An 18296-nucleotide genomic window follows, 5' to 3' on the forward strand; every position below is an offset into this window, starting at 1 on the left:
ACTTTTAGAAGACAATATAGTAGAAAATCTTTATGACTTCGTGTTAGTTGACAAATTCTTAGGCATGATATCAAAGGCATAATCCATAAAAAAATTGATAAATTGGACTTCCTCAAAATTAAAAACCTTTGCTCTGTGAATGACCCTGTTAAGACAATGAAAAGGCAAGCCACCAAATGGGAGAAAATATTTTCAAATAATATATTTGGTAAATAATTACTTTAAGAATATACATGAAACTCTCTAAACTCAAGAGTAAAAAACCAAAAAATCTGATTAGAAAGTGGGTGAAAGAACAGAACACTTCATCCAAGAAGACATATAAATGGCAAATAAACACATGAAAATATGTTTAACAATACTAACCTTTAGAGAAATGCATATTAAAACCATCATGAGATATAATAGAAGAGAGAGAGGACATCCTTGCCTTGTTCCCAATCTTAGGAGAAAATTATCCTGTTTCTCACCATTAAGTATTATGTTAGCTATATAGGTTTTGTAGATGGTCTTTATCAAGTTGAGGACATTTTCCCCTGTTTATAGTTTGCTGAATATTTTTATCATGAACGGGTGTTGGGTTTTGTCAAGTGTTTTTGCTGGCATTAATTCATATGATCATATGATTTTTCTTCTTTATTTTATTGATATGAAGATTACATTGACTGATTTTTTTTTTTTTTTTTTTTTTTTTTTCTTTTTGCGGTACGCGGGCCTCTCACTGCTGCGGCCTCTCCTGTTGCGGAGCACAGGTTCCGGACGCGCAGGCCCAGCGGCCATGGCCCACGGGCCCAGCCGCTCCGCGGCATGCGGGATCTTCCCAGACCGGGGCACGAACCTGTGTCCCCTGCATCGGCAGGCGGACTCCCAACCACTGCGCCACCAGGGAAGCCCTACATTGACTGATTTTTAAATGTTGAACCAGCCTGGCATACCTGGAATAAATCCCACCTGGTCATGGTATATAATTCTTTTTATATATCAATTTCTTTGATTTGATTTGCTTATATTTCCTTGAGGATTTATCTATGTTCATAAGAAATATTGGTCTATAATTTTCTTTTCTTGTAATGTTTTTTATCTCATTTTGTATTAAAGTAATACTGGCCTCATAGAATGAGTTAGAGAGCATTTAGCCCATTTTTATCCTCTGGAGGTGATTGTGGAGACGTGGTATTATTTCTTTTTTTTTTTTTTTTTAACATCTTTATTGGGGTATAATTGCTTTACAATGGTGTGTTAGTTTCTGCTTTATAACAAAGTGAATCAGTTATACATATACATATGTTCCCATATCTCTTCCCTCTCGCATCTCCCTCCCTCCCACCCTCCCTATCCCACCCCTCCAGGCGGTCACAAAGCACTGAGCCGATTACCCGGTGCCATGCGGCTGCTTCCCACTAGCTATCTATCTTACGTTTGTTAGTGTATATATGTCCATGACTCTCTCTCGCCCTGTCACAGCCCCCCCTCCCCCCTCCCCATATCCTCAAGTCTGTTCTCGAGTAAGTTTGTGTCTTTATTCCTGTCTTTCCCCTATGTTCTTCATGACATTTTTTCCCCCTTAAATTCCATATATATGTGTTAGCATACGGTATTTGTCTTTCTCTTTCTGACTTACTTCACTTTGTATGACAGACTCTAGGTCTATCCACCTCATTACAAATAGCTAAATTTCGTTTCTTTTTATGGCTGAGTAATATTCCATTGTATATATGTGCCACATCTTCTTTATCCATTCATCTGATGATGGACACTTCAGTTGTTTCCATCTCCAGGCTATTGTAAATAGAGCTGCAATGAACATTTTGGTACATGACTCTTTTTGAATTTTGGTTTTCTCAGGGTATATGCCCAGTAGTGGGATTGCTGGGTCATATGGTAATTCTATTTGTAGTTTTTTAAGGAACCTCCATACTGTTCTCCACAGTGGCTGAACCAATTCACATTCCCACCAGCAGTGCAAGAGTGTTCCCTTTTCTCCACACCCTCTCCAGCATTTATTGTTTCTAGATTTTTTGATGATGGCCATTCTGACCAGTGTGAGATGATATCTCATTGTAGTTTTGATTTGCATTTCTCTAATGATTAATGATGTTGAGCATTCTTTCATGTGTTTGTTGGCAGTCTGTATATCTTCTTTGGAGAAATGTCTATTTAGGTCTCCTGCCCATTTTTGGATTGGGTTGTTTGTTTTTTTTGTTATTGAGCTGCATAAGCTGCTTGTAAATTTTGGAGATTAATCCTTTGTCGGTTGCTTCATTTGCAAATATTTTCTCCCATTCTGAGGGTTGTCTTTTGGTCTTGTTTATGGTTTCCTTTGCTGTGCAAAAGCTTTGAAGTTTCATTAGGTCCCATTTGTTTATTTTTGTTTTTATTTCCATTACTCTAGGAGGTGGGTCAGAAAGGATCTTGCTGTGATTTATGTCATAGAGTGTTCTGCCTATGTTTTCCTCTAAGAGTTTGATAGTTTCTGGCCTTACATTTAGGTCTTTAATCCATTTTGAGCTTATTTTTGTGTATGGTGTTAGTGAGTGATCTAATCTCATACTTTTACATGTACCTGTCCAGTTTTCCCAGCACCACTTATTGAAGAGGCTGTCCTTTCTCCACTGTACATTCCTGCCACCTTTATCAAAGATAAGGTGTCCATATGTGCGTGGGTTTATCTCTGGGCTTTCTATCCTGTTCCATTGATCTATCTTTCTGTTTTTGTGCCAGTACCATACCGTCTTGATAACTGTAGCTTTGTAGTATAGGCTGAAGTCAGGGAGCCTGATTCCTCCAGTTCCTTTTTTCATTCTCAAGATTGCTTTGGCTATTTGGGGTCTTTTGTGTTTCCATACAAATTGCAAAAATTTTTGTTCTAGTTCTGTGAAAAATGCCAGTGGTGGTTTGATAGGGATTGCATTGAATCTATAGATTGCTTTGGGTAGTAGAGTCGTTTTCACAATGTTGATTCTTCCAATCCAAGAACATGGTATATCTCTCCATCTATTTGTATCATCTTTAATTTCTTTCATCAGTGTCTTATAATTTTCTGCATACAGGTCTTTTGTCTCCTTAGGTAGGTTTATTCCTAGATATTTTATTCTTTTTGTTGCAATGGTAAAGTTTTCTTGATTTCACTTTCAGATTTTTCATCATTAGTATATAGGAATGCCAGAGATTTCTGTGCATTAATTTTGTATCCTGCCACTTTACCAAATTCATTGATTAGCTCTAGTAGTTTTCTGGTAGCATCTTTAGGATTCTCTATGTATAGTATCATGTCATCTGCAAACAGTGACAGCTTTACTTCCTCTTTTCTGATTTGGATTTCTTTTATTTCCTTTTCTTCTCTGATTGCTGTGGCTAAAACTTCCAAAACTATGTCAAATAAGAGTGGAGAGAGTTGGCAACCTTGTCTTGTTCCTGATCTTTCAGTTTTTCACCATTGAGGATGATGTGGGCTGTGGGCTTGTCATATATGGCCTGTATTATTTGAGGAAAGTTCCCTCTATGCCTACTTTCTGCAGGGATTTTATCGTAAATTGGTGTTGAATTTTGTCAAAAGCTTTCTCTGCATCTATTGAGATGATCATATGTTTTTTCTCCTTCAATTTGTTAATATGGTGTATCACACTGATAGATTTGCGTATATTGAAGAATCCTTGCATTCCTGGAATAAACCCCACTTGATCATGGTGTATGATCCTTTTACTGTGCTGTTGGCTTCTGTTTGCTAGTATTTTGTTGAGGATTTTTGCATCTATGTTCATCAGTGATATTGGCCTGTAGTTTTCTTTCTTTGTGACATCTTTGTCTGGTTTTGGTATCAAGGTGATGGTGGCCTTGTAGAAGGAATTTGGGAGTGTTCCTCCCTCTGCTGTATTTTGGAAGAGTTTGAGAAGGATAGTTCTTAGTTCTTCTCTAAATGTTTGATAGAATTCGCCTGTGAAGCCATCTGGTCCTGGGCTTTTGTTTGTTGGAAGATTTTTAATCACAGTTTCAATTTCAGTGCTTGTGATTGGTCTGTTCATATTTTCTATTTCTTCCTGGTTCAGTCTTGGCAGCTTGTGCATTTCTAAGAATTTGTCCATTTCTTCCAGGTTTTCCATTTTATTGGCTTAGAGTTGCTTGTAGTAATCTCTCATGATCTTTTGTATTTCTGCAGTTTCAGTTGTTCTCCTTTCTCATTTCTAATTCTAATGATTTGAGTCTTCTTCCTTTTTTTTCTTGATGAGTCTGGCTAATGGTTTATCTATTTTGTTTATCTTCTCAAAGAACCAGCTCTTAGTTTTACTGATCTTTTCTATTGTTTCCTTCATTTCTTTTTCATTTATTTCTGATCTGATTTTTATGATTTCTTTCCTTCTGCTAACGTTGGGTTTTTTTTTGGTTCTTCTTTCTCTAATTGCTTGAGGTGCAAGGTTAGGTTGTTTATTCGAGATGTTTCCTGCTTCTTAACGTGGGCTTGTATTGCTATAAACTTCCCTCTTAGAACTGCTTTTGCTGCATCCCACAGGTTTTGGGTTGTTGTGTCTCCATTGTCATTTGTTTCTAGGTATTTTTTTAATTTCCTCTTTGATTTCTTCAGTGATCACTTCGTTATTAAGTAGTGTATTGTTTAGCTTCCATGTGTTTGTATTTTTTACAGATCTTTTCCTGTAATTGATATCTAGTCTCATGGTGTTGTGGTCGGAAAAGGTACTTGAAACAATTTCAATTTTCTTAAATTTACCAAGGCTTGATTTGTGACCCAAGATATGATCTATCCTGGAGAATGTTCCATGAGCACTTGAGAAAAATGTGTATTCTGTTGTTTTTGGATGGAGTGTCCTATAAATATCAATTAAGTCCATCTCGTTTAATGTATCATTTAAAGCTTGTGTTTCCTTCTTTATTTTCATTTTGGATGATCTGTCCATTGGTGCAAGTGGGGTGTTAAAGTCCCCTAATATGAATGCGTTACTGTCAATTTCCCCTTTTATGGCTGTTAGTATTTGCCTTATGTATTGAGGTACTCCTATGTTGGGGGCATAAATATTTATAATTGTTATATCTTCTTCTTGGATCAATCCCTTGATCATTATGTAGTGTCCTTCTTTGTCTCTTCTAATAGTCATTATTTTAAAGTCTATTTTGTCTGATATGAGAATTGCTACTCCAGCTTTCTTTGGTTTCCTTTTGCATGGAATATCTTTTTCCATCCCCTTACTTTCAGTCTGTATGTGTCTCTAGGTCTGAAGTGGGTCTCTTGTAGACAGCATATATATGGGTCTTGTTTTTGTATCCATTCAGCCAATCTGTGTCTTTTGGTGGGAGCATTTAGTCCATTTACATTTAAGGTAATTATCGATATGTATGTTCCCATTCCCATTTTCTTAATTGTTTTGGGTTCGTTATTATAGGTCTTTTCCTTCTCTTGTGTTTCTTGCCTAGAGAAGATCCTTTAGCATTTGTTGTAGAGCTGGTTTGGTGGTGCTGAACTCTCTCAGCTTTTGCTTGTCTGTAAAGGTTTTAATTTCTCCATCAAATCTGAATGAGATCCTTGCTGGGTAGAGTAATCTTGGTTGCAGGTTTTTCTCCTTCATCACTTTAAATATATCCTGCCACTCACTTCTGGCTTGCAGAGTTTCTGCTGAAAGATCAGCTGTTAACCTTATGGGGATTCCCTTGTGTGTTATTTGTTGTTTTTCCCTTGCTGCTTTTTTTTTTTTTTTTCTCTTTCTCTGCGATACGCGGGCCTCTCACCGCTGCGGCCTCTCCCGCTGCGGAGCACAGGCTCCGGACACGCAGGCTCAGCAGCCATGGCTCACGGGCGCAGCCGCTCCACGGCATGTGGGATCTTCCCGGACCAGGGCACGAACCTGCGTCCCCTGCATCGGCAGGCGGACTCTCAACCACTGCGCCACCAGGGAAGCCCCCTTGCTGCTTTTAATATGCTTTCTTTGCATTTAATTTTTAACAGTTTGATTAATATGTGTCTTGGCATATTTCTCCTTGCATTTATCCTGCATGGGACTCTGTGTGCTTCCTGGACTTGATTAACTATTTCCTTTCCCATATTAGGGAAGTTTTCAACTATAATCTCTTCAAATATTTTCTCAGTCCCTTTCTTTATCTCTTCTTCTTCTGGAACCCCTATAATTCGAATGTTGGTGTGTTTAATGTTGTCCCAGAGGTCTCTGAGACTGTCCTTAGTTCTTTTCATTCTTTTTTCTTTATTCTGCTCTGCAGTAGTTATTTCCACTATTTTATCTTCCAGGTCACTTATTTGTTCTTCTGCCTCAGTTATTCTGCTATTGATCCCATCTAGAGTATTTTTAATTTCATTTATTGTGTTGTTCATCATTGCTTGTTTCACCTTTATTTCTTCTAGGTCCTTGTTAAATGTTTCTTGAATTTTGTCCATTCTATTTCCAAGATTTTGGATCATCTTTACTATCATTATTCTGAATTCTTTTTCAGGTAGACTGCCTATTTCCTCTTCATTTGTTAGGTCTGGTGCATTTTTATCTTGCTCCTTCATCTGCTGTATGTTTTTCTGTCTTCTCATTTTGCTTATCTTACTGTGTTTGGAGCCTCCTTTTTGCAGGCTGCAGGTTCGTAGTTCCCGTTGTTTTTGGTGTCTGTCTCCAGTGGCTAAGGTTGGTTCAGTGGGTTGTGTAGGCTTTCTTGTGGAGGGGACTAGTGCCTGTGTTGTGGTGGATGGGGCTGGATCTTGTCTCTCTAGTGGGCAGGCCCACATCTGGTGGTGTGTTTTGGGGTGTCTGTGGACTTATTATGATTTTAGGCAGCCTCTCTTCTAATGGGTGGGGCTGTGTTCTTGTTTTGCTAGTTGTTTGGCTAGGTTGTCCAGCACTGTAGCTTGCTGGTCGTTGAGTGAAGCTGGGTGCTGGTGTTAAGATGGAGGTCTCTGGGAGATTTTCACCATTTGATATTATGTGTAGCTGGGAGGTCTCTTGTTGACCAGTTCCTGATGTTGGCTCTCCCACCTCACAGGCAGAGCACTGACTCCTGACTGAAGCACCAAGAGCCTTTCATCCACACGGCTCTGAATAAAAGGGAGAAAAAGTAGAGAGAAGTAGTAGAAGTAGGAAGATAGAAAGAAAGAAAGAAAGAAAGAAAGAAAGAAAGAAAGAAAGAAAGAAAGAAAGAAAGAAAGAAAGAAAGATAGGAGGGAAGGAAGGAAGGAAGGAAGGAAGGAAGGAAAAAAGGAAGGAGGAAAGAAAGAAAGAAAGAAAAGAAGGAAAGAAGGTAAGAAGGAAAGAAAGGAGGGAGGGATGGAGAGAGGGAGGAAGGAAGGAAGGATGGAAGGAAGGAAAAAAGAAAGAAAGAAAGAAGATACAGTAAAATAAAATAGAGTATAATAAAGTTATTGAATTAAAAAATAATTATTTAGAAAAAACAAAAAAGGGACGGATAGAACCTTAGGACAAATGGTGGAAGCAAAGCTATATAGACAAAATCTTACACAGAAGCATACACATACACCCTCACAAAAAGGGGAAAAGGGGAAAAAATCATAAATCTTGCTCTCAAAATCCACCTCCTCAATTTGGGATGATTCGTTGTCTAAAGGAAGGAAGGAAGGAAGGAAGGAAGGAAGGAAGGAAGGAAAGAAAGAAAGAAAGAAAGAAAGAAAGAAAGAAAGAAAGAAAGAAAGAAAGAAAGAAAGAAAGAAAGAAAGGTAAGGTATAATAAAGTTATTAAAATTAAAATTAATTATTAAGAAAAAAATTAAAAAACAACACCAAAAAAAACAATGGACAGATAGAACCCTAGGACAAATGGAAGCAAAGCTATACAGACAAAATCTCACACAGAAGCATACACATACACACTCACAAAAAGAGGAAAAGGGGAAAAAATCATAGATCTTGCTCTCGAGGTCCACCTCCTCAATTTGGGATGACTCGTTGTCTATTCATGTATTCCGCAGATGCAGGGTACATCAGGTTGATTGTGGAGCTTTATTCCGCTGTTTCTGAGGCTGCTGGGAGAGATTTCCCTTTTTCTTCTTTGTTCTCATAACTCACAGGGGCTCAACTTTGGATTTGGCCCCGCCTCTGTGTGTAGGTCACTGGAGGGCGTCTGTTTTTTGCTCAGACAGGACAGGGTTAAAGGAGCCGCTGATTCGGGGCCTCTGGCGCACTCAGGCCGGGGGGGAGGGAGGGGCACGGCATGCGGGGCAGGCCTGCGGCGGCAGAGGCCAGCGTGACGTTGCGCCAGCGTGAGGCCCGCCGTGCGTTCTCCCGGGGAAGTTGTCCCTGGATCCCAGAACCTGGCAGTGGCGGGCTGCACAGGCTCCCCAGAAGAGGGGTGTGGATAGTGACCTGTGCTCACACACAGGCCCCTTGGTGGCGGCAGCAGCAGCCTTAGCGTCTCCCGCCCGTCTCTGGGGTCCGCGCTTTTAGCCGCGACTCGCGCCCGTCTCTGGAGTTCCTTTAAGCAGTGCTCTTAAACCCCTTTCCTCGCACACCAGGAAACAAAGAGGGAAGAAAAAGTCTCTTGCCTCTTTGGCAGCTCCAGACCTTTTCCCGGACTCCCTCCCGGCTAGCCATGGTGCACTAACCCTTCAGGCTGTGTTCACGCAGCCAAGCCCAGTCCTCTCCCTGTGCTCCGACCAAAGCCCGAGGCTCAGCTCGCAGCCCCGCCCGCCCTGGCGGGTGAGCAGACAAGCCTCTAGGGCTGGTGAGTGCCGGTCGGCACCGATCCTCTTTGCGGGAATTTCCCGCCTTGCCCTCCGCACCCCTGTTGCTGTGCTCTCCTCCGCCACCGCGAAGCTCCCCTCTCCGCCTCCCGCAGTCTCCACCTGCGAAGGGGCTTCCTAGTGTGTGGAAACATTTCCTCCTTCACAGCTCCCTCCCACTGGTGCAGGTGCCGTCCCTATTTTTTTGTCTCTGTTTCTTTTTTTGTTTTTCTTTTGCCCTACCCAGGTACGTGGGGAGTTTCTTGCCTTTTGGGAGGTCTGAGGTCTTCTGCCAGCATTCAGTAGGTGTTCTGTAGGAGTTGCTCCACGTGTAGATGTATTTCTGGTGTATCTGTGGGGAGGAAGGTGATCTCCGCGTCTTACTCTTCCGCCATCTTCCCAGCACCCCCGGTATTATTTCTTTATTAAATATTTGGTAGATTTAATGAGTGAAACCATCTAGGCTTGATGCTTTCTTTTTTGGAATGTCATTAATTATTGATTTAATTCTCAGTTGAATATGTGCTTATTTAGGTTATCAATTTTTTTGTAAGTTTTGGTATTTTGTATCTTTCAAAGAATTGGTCCATTTCAACTAAGTAGTAAAATTTGTTGCCCTGGATTTGTACATAGTGTTACTTTATTATCCATTTAAATTCCCTTTTCATTTCTTATATTCGTAATTTATGTCTTCTCTCTATATTCTTCATTAGCATGGCTAATGGTTTATTAATTTTACTGATCTTTTCAAAAACCTAGATTTTGTTTTGTTAATTTTATAAATTGGTTCCCTATTTTCAATTTCGTTTCTTTTTTAATCTAAAAAAATTTAGATTTTCTCTTTTCTTCCAGTTTTATTGAGATATAATTGATATATAGCATTGTATGAGCTTAGGTGTATAGCATAATGATCTGACTTACATGCATAATGAAATGATTACCATAGTAAGTTTCATGAACGTCTATCATCTCATATAGATACAAAATTAAAGAAATAGAAAAAAATATTCCTAAAAAAAGAGAACTCATAGGATTTACTATTTTTACAACTTTTATATGTAACATAGAGTAGCTATTAATTATATTTCTCATATTGTACGTTACATCCCTAGTACCTATTTATCTTATAACTGGAAGCTTGTACAATTGACTATCTTCATACAGTTCTTCCTCTCCCCACACACCACCTCAGGTAACCATAAATTTGATCTCTTTTTCTATGAGTTTGTTTATTTGTTATTGAAATATAATTGACCTACAACACTATGTAAGTTCCTGTTACACAACATAGTGATTTGGTATTTCTATACATTTCAAAATGATCACCATGATAAGTCTAGGTAAGATAAGTCACCATCCAAAGATATTACATAGTTATATACTATATTCCCCACACTGTACATTTCATACCCATGAATCACTTATTTTTCAACTGGAAGTTTTTTTTTTTTTTTAATTTGATTAAAGTATAGTTGATTTACAATGTTGTGTTAATTTCTGCTGTACAGCAAAGTGACTCAGTTATGCATATATATATAATCTTTTTCATATTCATTTTTTCACATCTTTATTGGAGTATAATCACTTTATGATGTTGTGTTAGTTTCTGCCACACAACAAGGTTAATCAGGTATATGTATACATATATCCCCATATCCCTTCCCTCTTGAGCCTCCTTCCCATCCTATATTCTTTTACATTACAGTTTATTATAGGATATTGAATATAGTTCCCTGTCCTTTATAGCAGGACCTTGTTTACCCATTCTATACATAAAAGTTTGCATCTGCTAATCCCAAACTCCCAATCCACCCCTCCCCCACCTCCCATCTGCCTTGGCAACTACAAGTCTGCTCTCTATGTCTGTGAGCCTGTTTCTGTTTAGTAGATAAGCTCATTTGTGTCATATTTTAGATTCTGCATATAAGTGATATCTTATGGTATTTGTCTTTGGCTTACTAGGTCCATCCATGTTGCTGCAAAGGGCATTATTTCATTCTTTTTTATGGCTGGGTAGCATTCCATTGTGTATATGTACCACATCTTCTTTATCCATTGATCTGTTGATAGGCATTTAGGTTGTTTCCATGTCTTGGCTATTGTAAATAGTACTTCTCTGAACATAGGGGTGCAAGTATCTTTTCAAATTATAGATATGTGCTATATTATAGATATACATCTGTATATATGCCCAGGAGTGGGATTGCTGGAAGCTTGTACTTCTAAATCTCCTTCACCTGTTTATTTCCTCCACCAACACCTCTCCTTTCTGGCAACCACTTGTTTGGTCTCTGTGTCTATAACTCTGTTTCCATTTTGTTATGTATGCTCATTTGTTTTGTTTTTTAGATTTCACATATAAGTGAAATCATACAGTATTTGTTTTTCTCTGTCAAACTTATTTCACTTAACATAATACAATCTAGGTCCATCCATGTTGTCACAAATGGCAAGATTTCATTCTTTATTATGGCTGAGTAATACTCCATTATATATATATATAAGTATATATGTGTGTGTATATATATAATAAGATATATATATATATATATATATTTTTACCCATTAATTTATTGATGGTCATTTGGGCTGCTTCTATATCTTGTCTATTGTAAACAATGCTGCAATAGTTACTCTGCAATAGTTGTAATTTTGGTGTGCCTGTAGGATGAGGTTAGCTCAGGGTCTTCCTACTCTGTCATTGTGGCCACTCTGTCTCTCAAGTTCACTGATTTTTGCTCTAGTTTTTATTATTTATTTTCTTCTGCATGATTTAAGCTAAAGCTGATCAATCTTAGTTTTTTTTACTGTGCTTGTGTCTTGGCTCTGTGACTTTTATGAACATTTCTCCAGTGGTGTAACTCCCTTCAGCCCCTCCACCCCTACCTCCAACTCCTACTTCCTCTCCTGGCTTCAGCCTTTTAATATTTTCCTTGCTGACTGTGTTCTCTCCCTGCTTCACTAAGATTAAAAGGTTGAAGAGGCATGGAATAGGGAGGAATTCCTTTCCCTCAGCAGGGATAAAACTTCAGAATTGTGCTTTGGCAAATTTCTTACCTCTGGAGAGTAGGCTTTTTTATGGAGAAAGCTTTGGGAATGATTTACAATATTACTCTTCCTCTCCCCCCTCTCAGAGCCTCAAGACACTTTGGGAACTTGGAGGAGCACCTGGAGGATGAGTCCATGAAAGTGAGGATGTCCTCCTATGATTGTGGCCACCAAGAGTTTCTCATTCTCACTGCAGTCCACACTCAACCTCCTGCAATTCATTAAAAATTACCCTTTATGAGTTCCTACCATTTTATGGCTCCACTGGCTTCTACCTTAGATATGCAGCTCTCAATTGATGGTATCTTTATGACTTTGCCTGTCTTTCCATATTTCAGGGTGGCAGCTTATTCAATAATCTCAGTTCTCTTATTGGTCAAAGAACAGTAATTAATTCTCAGTTTGTCCAGGTTTTCTTGTTATAAGTGCAGGAGCTATAACTTCCCATTTCTTTATAGAATTGGAGCTGAATGGAAGTCTCTGCTGTATTTACTTTTAAACATGTCCATATTTAATATCAATTCTATCCCTTTTGAAAGATGTTTACTGACAGGAAGAAAATTACTGTCTTGGATAAATGAAGTTTCCTAGTGTCTGAGAATTTGGCCCATTGTATAACCTGGAGTTTCAGATGTCCAAGATGTTCTTTGTATTAACTGCCCTATCAAATACTCTGTATTTTTATTAATAGAGACTATATCCTAGGCTTTATATTTCACAAATCCAGTGGTCAAGTAACACAAATCTCCAATTTAACTTCTGTCTTGATGGAATCATGGAAGTCTGCCAATTTTCCCAAGTTGATCACTTTATTGGATTTTGCATTTTTAAAAATTTCTCTTAGAATATTTAACTATCTTCATTAGTAGGACTAAAGGTCATAACTTGACAGGATATGTAAATGTGTTTTCTGCCTTATGCTAAAAACCTTTAACCTTGATTGAATTCTGTATTCTCAGAATCCCAAACATTTATGGATATTGAAAAGACCACTAACTAGATCTTGGATATTTCTCTTTTTTTTTTTTTAACTTAAAGTCATAGTTTATAAGGTTAGTCCATGAAAATTCAATCCTTTCATCAATCCTATGAAAAAATAATGTTACTCCCATTTCCATATAGAATGTGGATATTTTTAGAAATTAAGGAATATGTTTTTCAAAGGTGAAAATTAAATAAGAGGTTAGAAGAACAATAGCCAGAAATATTCACAGCTTAAGAAACAGTGTACTATGTATCATAAGATATTACAAAACAACATCATCTTAGGTTGTAGGGAAAGAGAAATCCATCACTTCTTATTGGGGAGATTAGGAAAGTGTGAAAATATCACTCCTGAAAAGATATATACAAGATTGTATATCTTTATGAATAATAAACTTCATTTCCAAAAGCTATGGCAATGTTGGTCTAGTTATAAGTGTTTAAGTGCATATGACATTTTCATTTAAAACACTTAGAGGAAAACCTAGGCAGAACACTCTTTGACATAAATTGCAGGAGTATCTTCTTGGATCGACCTCCTAGAATAATGAAAATTAAAAGAAAAAGGGACCTAATTAAACTTAAAAGCTTTTGTACAGCAAAGGAAACCATAAACAAAACAAAAAGACAACCCACAGAATGGGAGAAAATATTTGCAAATGATGGGGCCAACAAGGGATTAATCTCCAAAATATAAAAACAGCTCATGCAGCTCAATATCAAAAAAACCCCAAATAACCCAATCAAAAAATGGGCAGAAGATCTAAATAGACATTTCTCTAAAGAAGGCCTACAGATGGCCAAAAAGCACATGATAAGATGCTCAACATCGCTAATTGTTAGAGAAATGCAAGTCAAAACTACAATGAAGTATTGCCTCACACCAGTCAGAATGGCCATCATCAAAAGGTCTACAAATAATAAATGCTGGAGAGTGTATGGAGAAAAAGGAACCCTCCTATTTGTAGGAATGTGAATTGGTACAGCCACTATGGAGAACAGCATTGGAGATTCCTTAACAAACCAAAAATAGAGCTGTCATATGATCCAGTAATCTCACTACTGGGCATATCCAGAAAAACACGTAATTTGAAAAGATATGTGCACCTCAATGTTAATTGAAGCACTATTTACAATAGCCAAGATATGGAAGCAACCTAAATGTCTATCGACAGATGAATGGAAGATGTACATATATACAATGGAGTATTACTCAGCCATGAAAAAGAACAAAATAATGCCATTTGCAGCAATATGGATGGACCTAGAGATTATCATCCTAAGTAAAGTAAGTTAGACAGAGAAAGACAAATATCAGACACTATCACTTATATGTGGAATCTAAAAAAAAGATACAAATGAACTTATTTATGAAACAGAAACAGACTCACAGACTTAGAAAACAAACTTATGGTTACCAAAAGGGAAAGGTTGGGGGGAGGGATCAATTAGGAGGTTGGGATTAGCATATACACACTACTATATATAAAATAGATAATCAACAAGGACCTACTGTATACTGTAGAGCACAGGGAACTCTATTCAATACTCTGTAATAACATATATGGGAAAATAATTTGAAAAAGAATAGATATATGTATATGTATAACTAAATCACTTTGCTGTATCCCTAAAACTAACATAACATTGTAAATCAACTATACTCCAATATGAAATAAAAATTTAAAAAAGAATTTCTTATTAGTAAATGTTTTCTAATAGAGTTCATATTTGATATTTCCATGTGTGAAACAATTTTATCTAATTGTTGGGGTGGTAAGAGGAGAATTTTAAAAAATGTCAGCTCCTTTGTGCTTACCTGAAAAGTATAACATGCACTAGCTATGAACACATCTAGCACCCAGATCTTGGTTTCTAAATACCATTCCCATAAATGTCAGAAGAGAGAAAGAAAAAGAAGTGCCACTTTCTTTGATTAAAGGAGAATAAAGATACATGATTTTTGACTGGGTCACATCATAAATGTACTTGGTGGAGTACGTGGGGACATTTGAATATTTACTCAGTATCATAATAGTGCTATTCAAGGTGTGGTCCTTAAGGTGGTGCCAATCAGTGAATTGATATTTATTGTTCCACAAGGACATAAGTACAAAATTGAGTAAGCAATTAGAAATTTCGATAGTAATTTGACATTTTTGTTATATATAGGTGCCTGCTAATTTTTCGTAATTTTAAAATTTTATTTCATTAAACTATTGTTTCTCAGTTTACTGGAAATAAGAAATACTGATCCTTCTCCACAAGTAACTTAAGAAACACTGTATTATCTAAAGTTGTATCAATGGTTTATTTCTTGAGTGTGTTAGTGGTAGTGTGGCTATGTAGGAGAATGTTCTTATTTCCTATTTCTTAGACAATACACGGTGGAGTATTTAGTATTTAGAGATGAATATTATAATATGTACAGTTTAGTTTCAAGTGGCTCAGCAGAAAACAAGTGTGTGTGTGTGTGTGTGTGTGCAGACATAGAGTACTTGTGGCAAAATGTTAAAACGATTAGTGAGTTTAGGTAAAGGGAATATGGTATTCATTGTACTATTTTTATGGAAACTTGATATTTGTACCAAAGATCCTTGGATATTTATAGCTCTCCAAATATATCCCACTTTAAATAATATCTCTTCATTAGCTTATAAATTTATTGTCTTGTTTCAGAGTTGTGGATCTTAAAATAAATAATATGCTTAATAACTTCAAAGATTTATTAATTATTACAACATAAGGCATATTAGACAGGTAATCTCAGAAATATATTCAGCAACTAGAAGAATAAATATCAACTATGATCTGGATATAATGCTATTAGGATAAATAGTAATTGAAATAACTTCGAAGTTGTTTCTACAGCTGCTTTGTTCTGTTTTAAGTTTCTGTTGAATCCAGAATGATTTTATTTCATTATAATCACTTTTTATAAGTCAGAGTCCTCCCCATTAATCGTTATATAGACTTTATATTATAATTTGCTTCATAGTTGGTTTTTCCCAACCTTCCTGTAAGGTAAATTAGAATATTTTTCACTGCTAAGGGACAGAGTTTGAGTGATTTGTTTTGCATCATGCTGAGCACTAATTATATAGGCAGAATTTAAAGGTGTAGACTTTGTAACATTAGCCAACAGAACCATAGCCATACTAATGAGAAATATCATATTTTTAAATCAAACTTTGATTTTTCTGAAACAAAATATACTAATACTCGTCTTATTTGCTTTTCTGACTTTGATCACTTAAATATCAAATTCAAATACAAATTTCTTATTTAGGAAATCCTATTGTGTGCCATGCATAGTGGGTACTAATTTGCATAAGAAAAGGATCCTACTCTCCAGGTGATCATGGCATGTTAAAAAAGACAGATTTATGAAGAAGTGCAGTAATGTGTTATGCGCTATTGAATGGGGCATAAAGTGAGGTGGTCAAATATCCAGTGGGGAGGAGAGTTAGAAACCTCCAACTTTTAATAGTTATATTCATTGAGATGATATTTGAGAGTTCTTAGTGGTTGTTGAAGAAGCAAAAATACTTTACTCAATGACTGTAATGATGCTCAATAGATTTGTGTTTGACTCAACTTTCTAATATTATAATTTTGGAAGCACACACAAAGAGATGAAAAGCCTAAAACAACATTAAACCAAACAGCCATAATTACAGTCCTATCACAGCTGGAAGTATGATGGTATCTTCATGCTTATAAATGTACTTTACTCTGTCTCTTTCTTGTATGGTGTTGCTACCTAAGAATGGTTTCCTTTCCTGATTCTGCTTGTGTTTGTGGTCTTGTGGTCCATTCAGCCAGTATAGATTCTTGGTGCCAGGTTTATATTTCTCTAGTCTCCTCACTTCTTATTCAAAGTGAATAAATCCACGCATTATATGCCTATCTCAGCAAATGCTGTTTCTGGTGTATATCACATTAATGTATTTTGAGCCCTCTTTAGGAAATCAAATATGCAAAACTTAATCTTACAGAAAAAGATATATGTATCTGTTGATATTTTCTTTTGATAAGAGTGCCTGGCACATAGTAGGCTTTTAAAAATGCTTCCTGAATAAATAAGAGACTGTCTTAGTAGGTGTGGCTGTCACTTGAGTATAATGAAAAATTATAGCAGTAAGAAAGCTTGTAGAAATTTTTTTGTTTGTTTTGTTATCATTTTTCTTTTTTGTAAGAATTTTTTTTAACTTTTGAATTTTATTTAATTTATTTTTTTATACAGCAAGTTCTTATTAGTCATCCATTTTATACACATCAGTGTATACATGTCAATCCCAATCTCCCAATTCAACACACCACTACCCCTCCCCACCCGCTGCTTTCCCCCCTTGGTGTCCATACATTGGTACTCTACATCTGTGTCTCAATTTCTGCCCTGCAAACTGGTTCATCTGTTCCATTTTTCTAGGTTCGACACATATGCGTTAATATACGATATTTGTTTTTCTCTTTCTGACTTAGTTCATTCTGTATGACAGTCTCTACATCAATTCACGAATAACTCAATCATGTTCCTTTTTGTGGCTGAGTAATATTCCATTGTATATATGTACCACATCTTCTTTATCCATTCATCTGTCGATGGGCACTTAGGTTGCTTCCATGACCTGACTATTGTATATAGTGCTGCAGTGAACATTGGGATGCATGTGTCTTTCTGAATTATGGTTTTCTCTAGGTATAAGCCCAGTAGTGGGATTCCTGGGTCATATGGTAATTCTATTTTTAGTTTTTTAATGAACCCCTATACTGTTCTCCATAGTGGCTGTATCAATTTACAATCCCAACAACAGTGCAAGACCGTTCCCTTTTCTCCCCACCCTCTCCAGCATTTGTTGTTTGTAGATTTTCTGATGAAGCCCATTCGAACTGGTGTGAGGTGATACCTCATTGCAGTTTTGGTTTGCATTTCTCTAATAATTAGTGATGTTGAGCCGCTTTCATGTGTTTCTTGGCCATCTATATGTCTTCTTTGGAGAAAGGTCTATTTAGGTCTTCTGCCCATTTTTGGATTGGGTTGTTTGTTTTTTTAATATTGAGCTGCATGAGCTGTTTATATATTTTGGAGATTAATCCTTTGTCCATTGATTAGTTTGCAAATATTTCTCCCATTTTGAGGGTTGTCCTTTTGTCTTGTTTATGGTTTCCTTTGCTGTGCAAAAGCTTTGAAGTTTCATTAGGTCCCATTTGTTTATTTTTGCTTTTATTTCCATTACTCTAGGAGGTGGATCAAAAAAGATCTTGCTGGGCTTCCCTGGGGGCATATTGGTTGAGAGTCCGCCTGATGATGCAGGGGACACCGGTTCGTGCCCTGGTCCGGGCAGATCTCACATACCACAGAGCGGCTAGGTCTGCAAGCCATGGCCACTGAACCTGTGTGTCCGGAGCCTGTGCTCCACAACAGAGAGGCCACAAAAGTGAGAGGCCCACGTACCTCAAAAAAAAAAAAAAAATCTTGCTGTGAATTATGTCAAAGAGTGTTCTTCCTATGTTTTCCTCTAAGAGTTTTATAGTGTCTGGTCTTACATTTAGTTCTCTAATCCATTTTGAGTTTATTTTTGTG

General features: G+C 37.1%; 1 long non-coding RNA gene across 5 annotated transcripts in view; it reads left to right on the forward strand.

Moving 5' to 3' along the window:
- LOC137210971 (uncharacterized) overlaps window positions 1-18296 on the forward strand; it is a 128604-nt gene that overhangs the window by 86923 nt on the left and 23385 nt on the right. For 2 of the 5 annotated variants that reach the window (XR_010936826.1, XR_010936829.1), the window contains one exon: window positions 11812-14377. The exons of 2 other annotated variants lie outside the window; for them this stretch is intronic. This is a non-coding gene — a long non-coding RNA (uncharacterized lncRNA). Of the gene's footprint in view, window positions 1-752; window positions 961-11811; window positions 14378-18296 lie in introns of those variants that run through there. One more of the 5 variants, XR_010936827.1, reaches the window with a different exon arrangement.

Source organism: Pseudorca crassidens, chromosome 18 (genome assembly GCF_039906515.1).
Source record: "Pseudorca crassidens isolate mPseCra1 chromosome 18, mPseCra1.hap1, whole genome shotgun sequence".
Lineage (NCBI taxonomy): Eukaryota > Metazoa > Chordata > Mammalia > Artiodactyla > Delphinidae > Pseudorca > Pseudorca crassidens.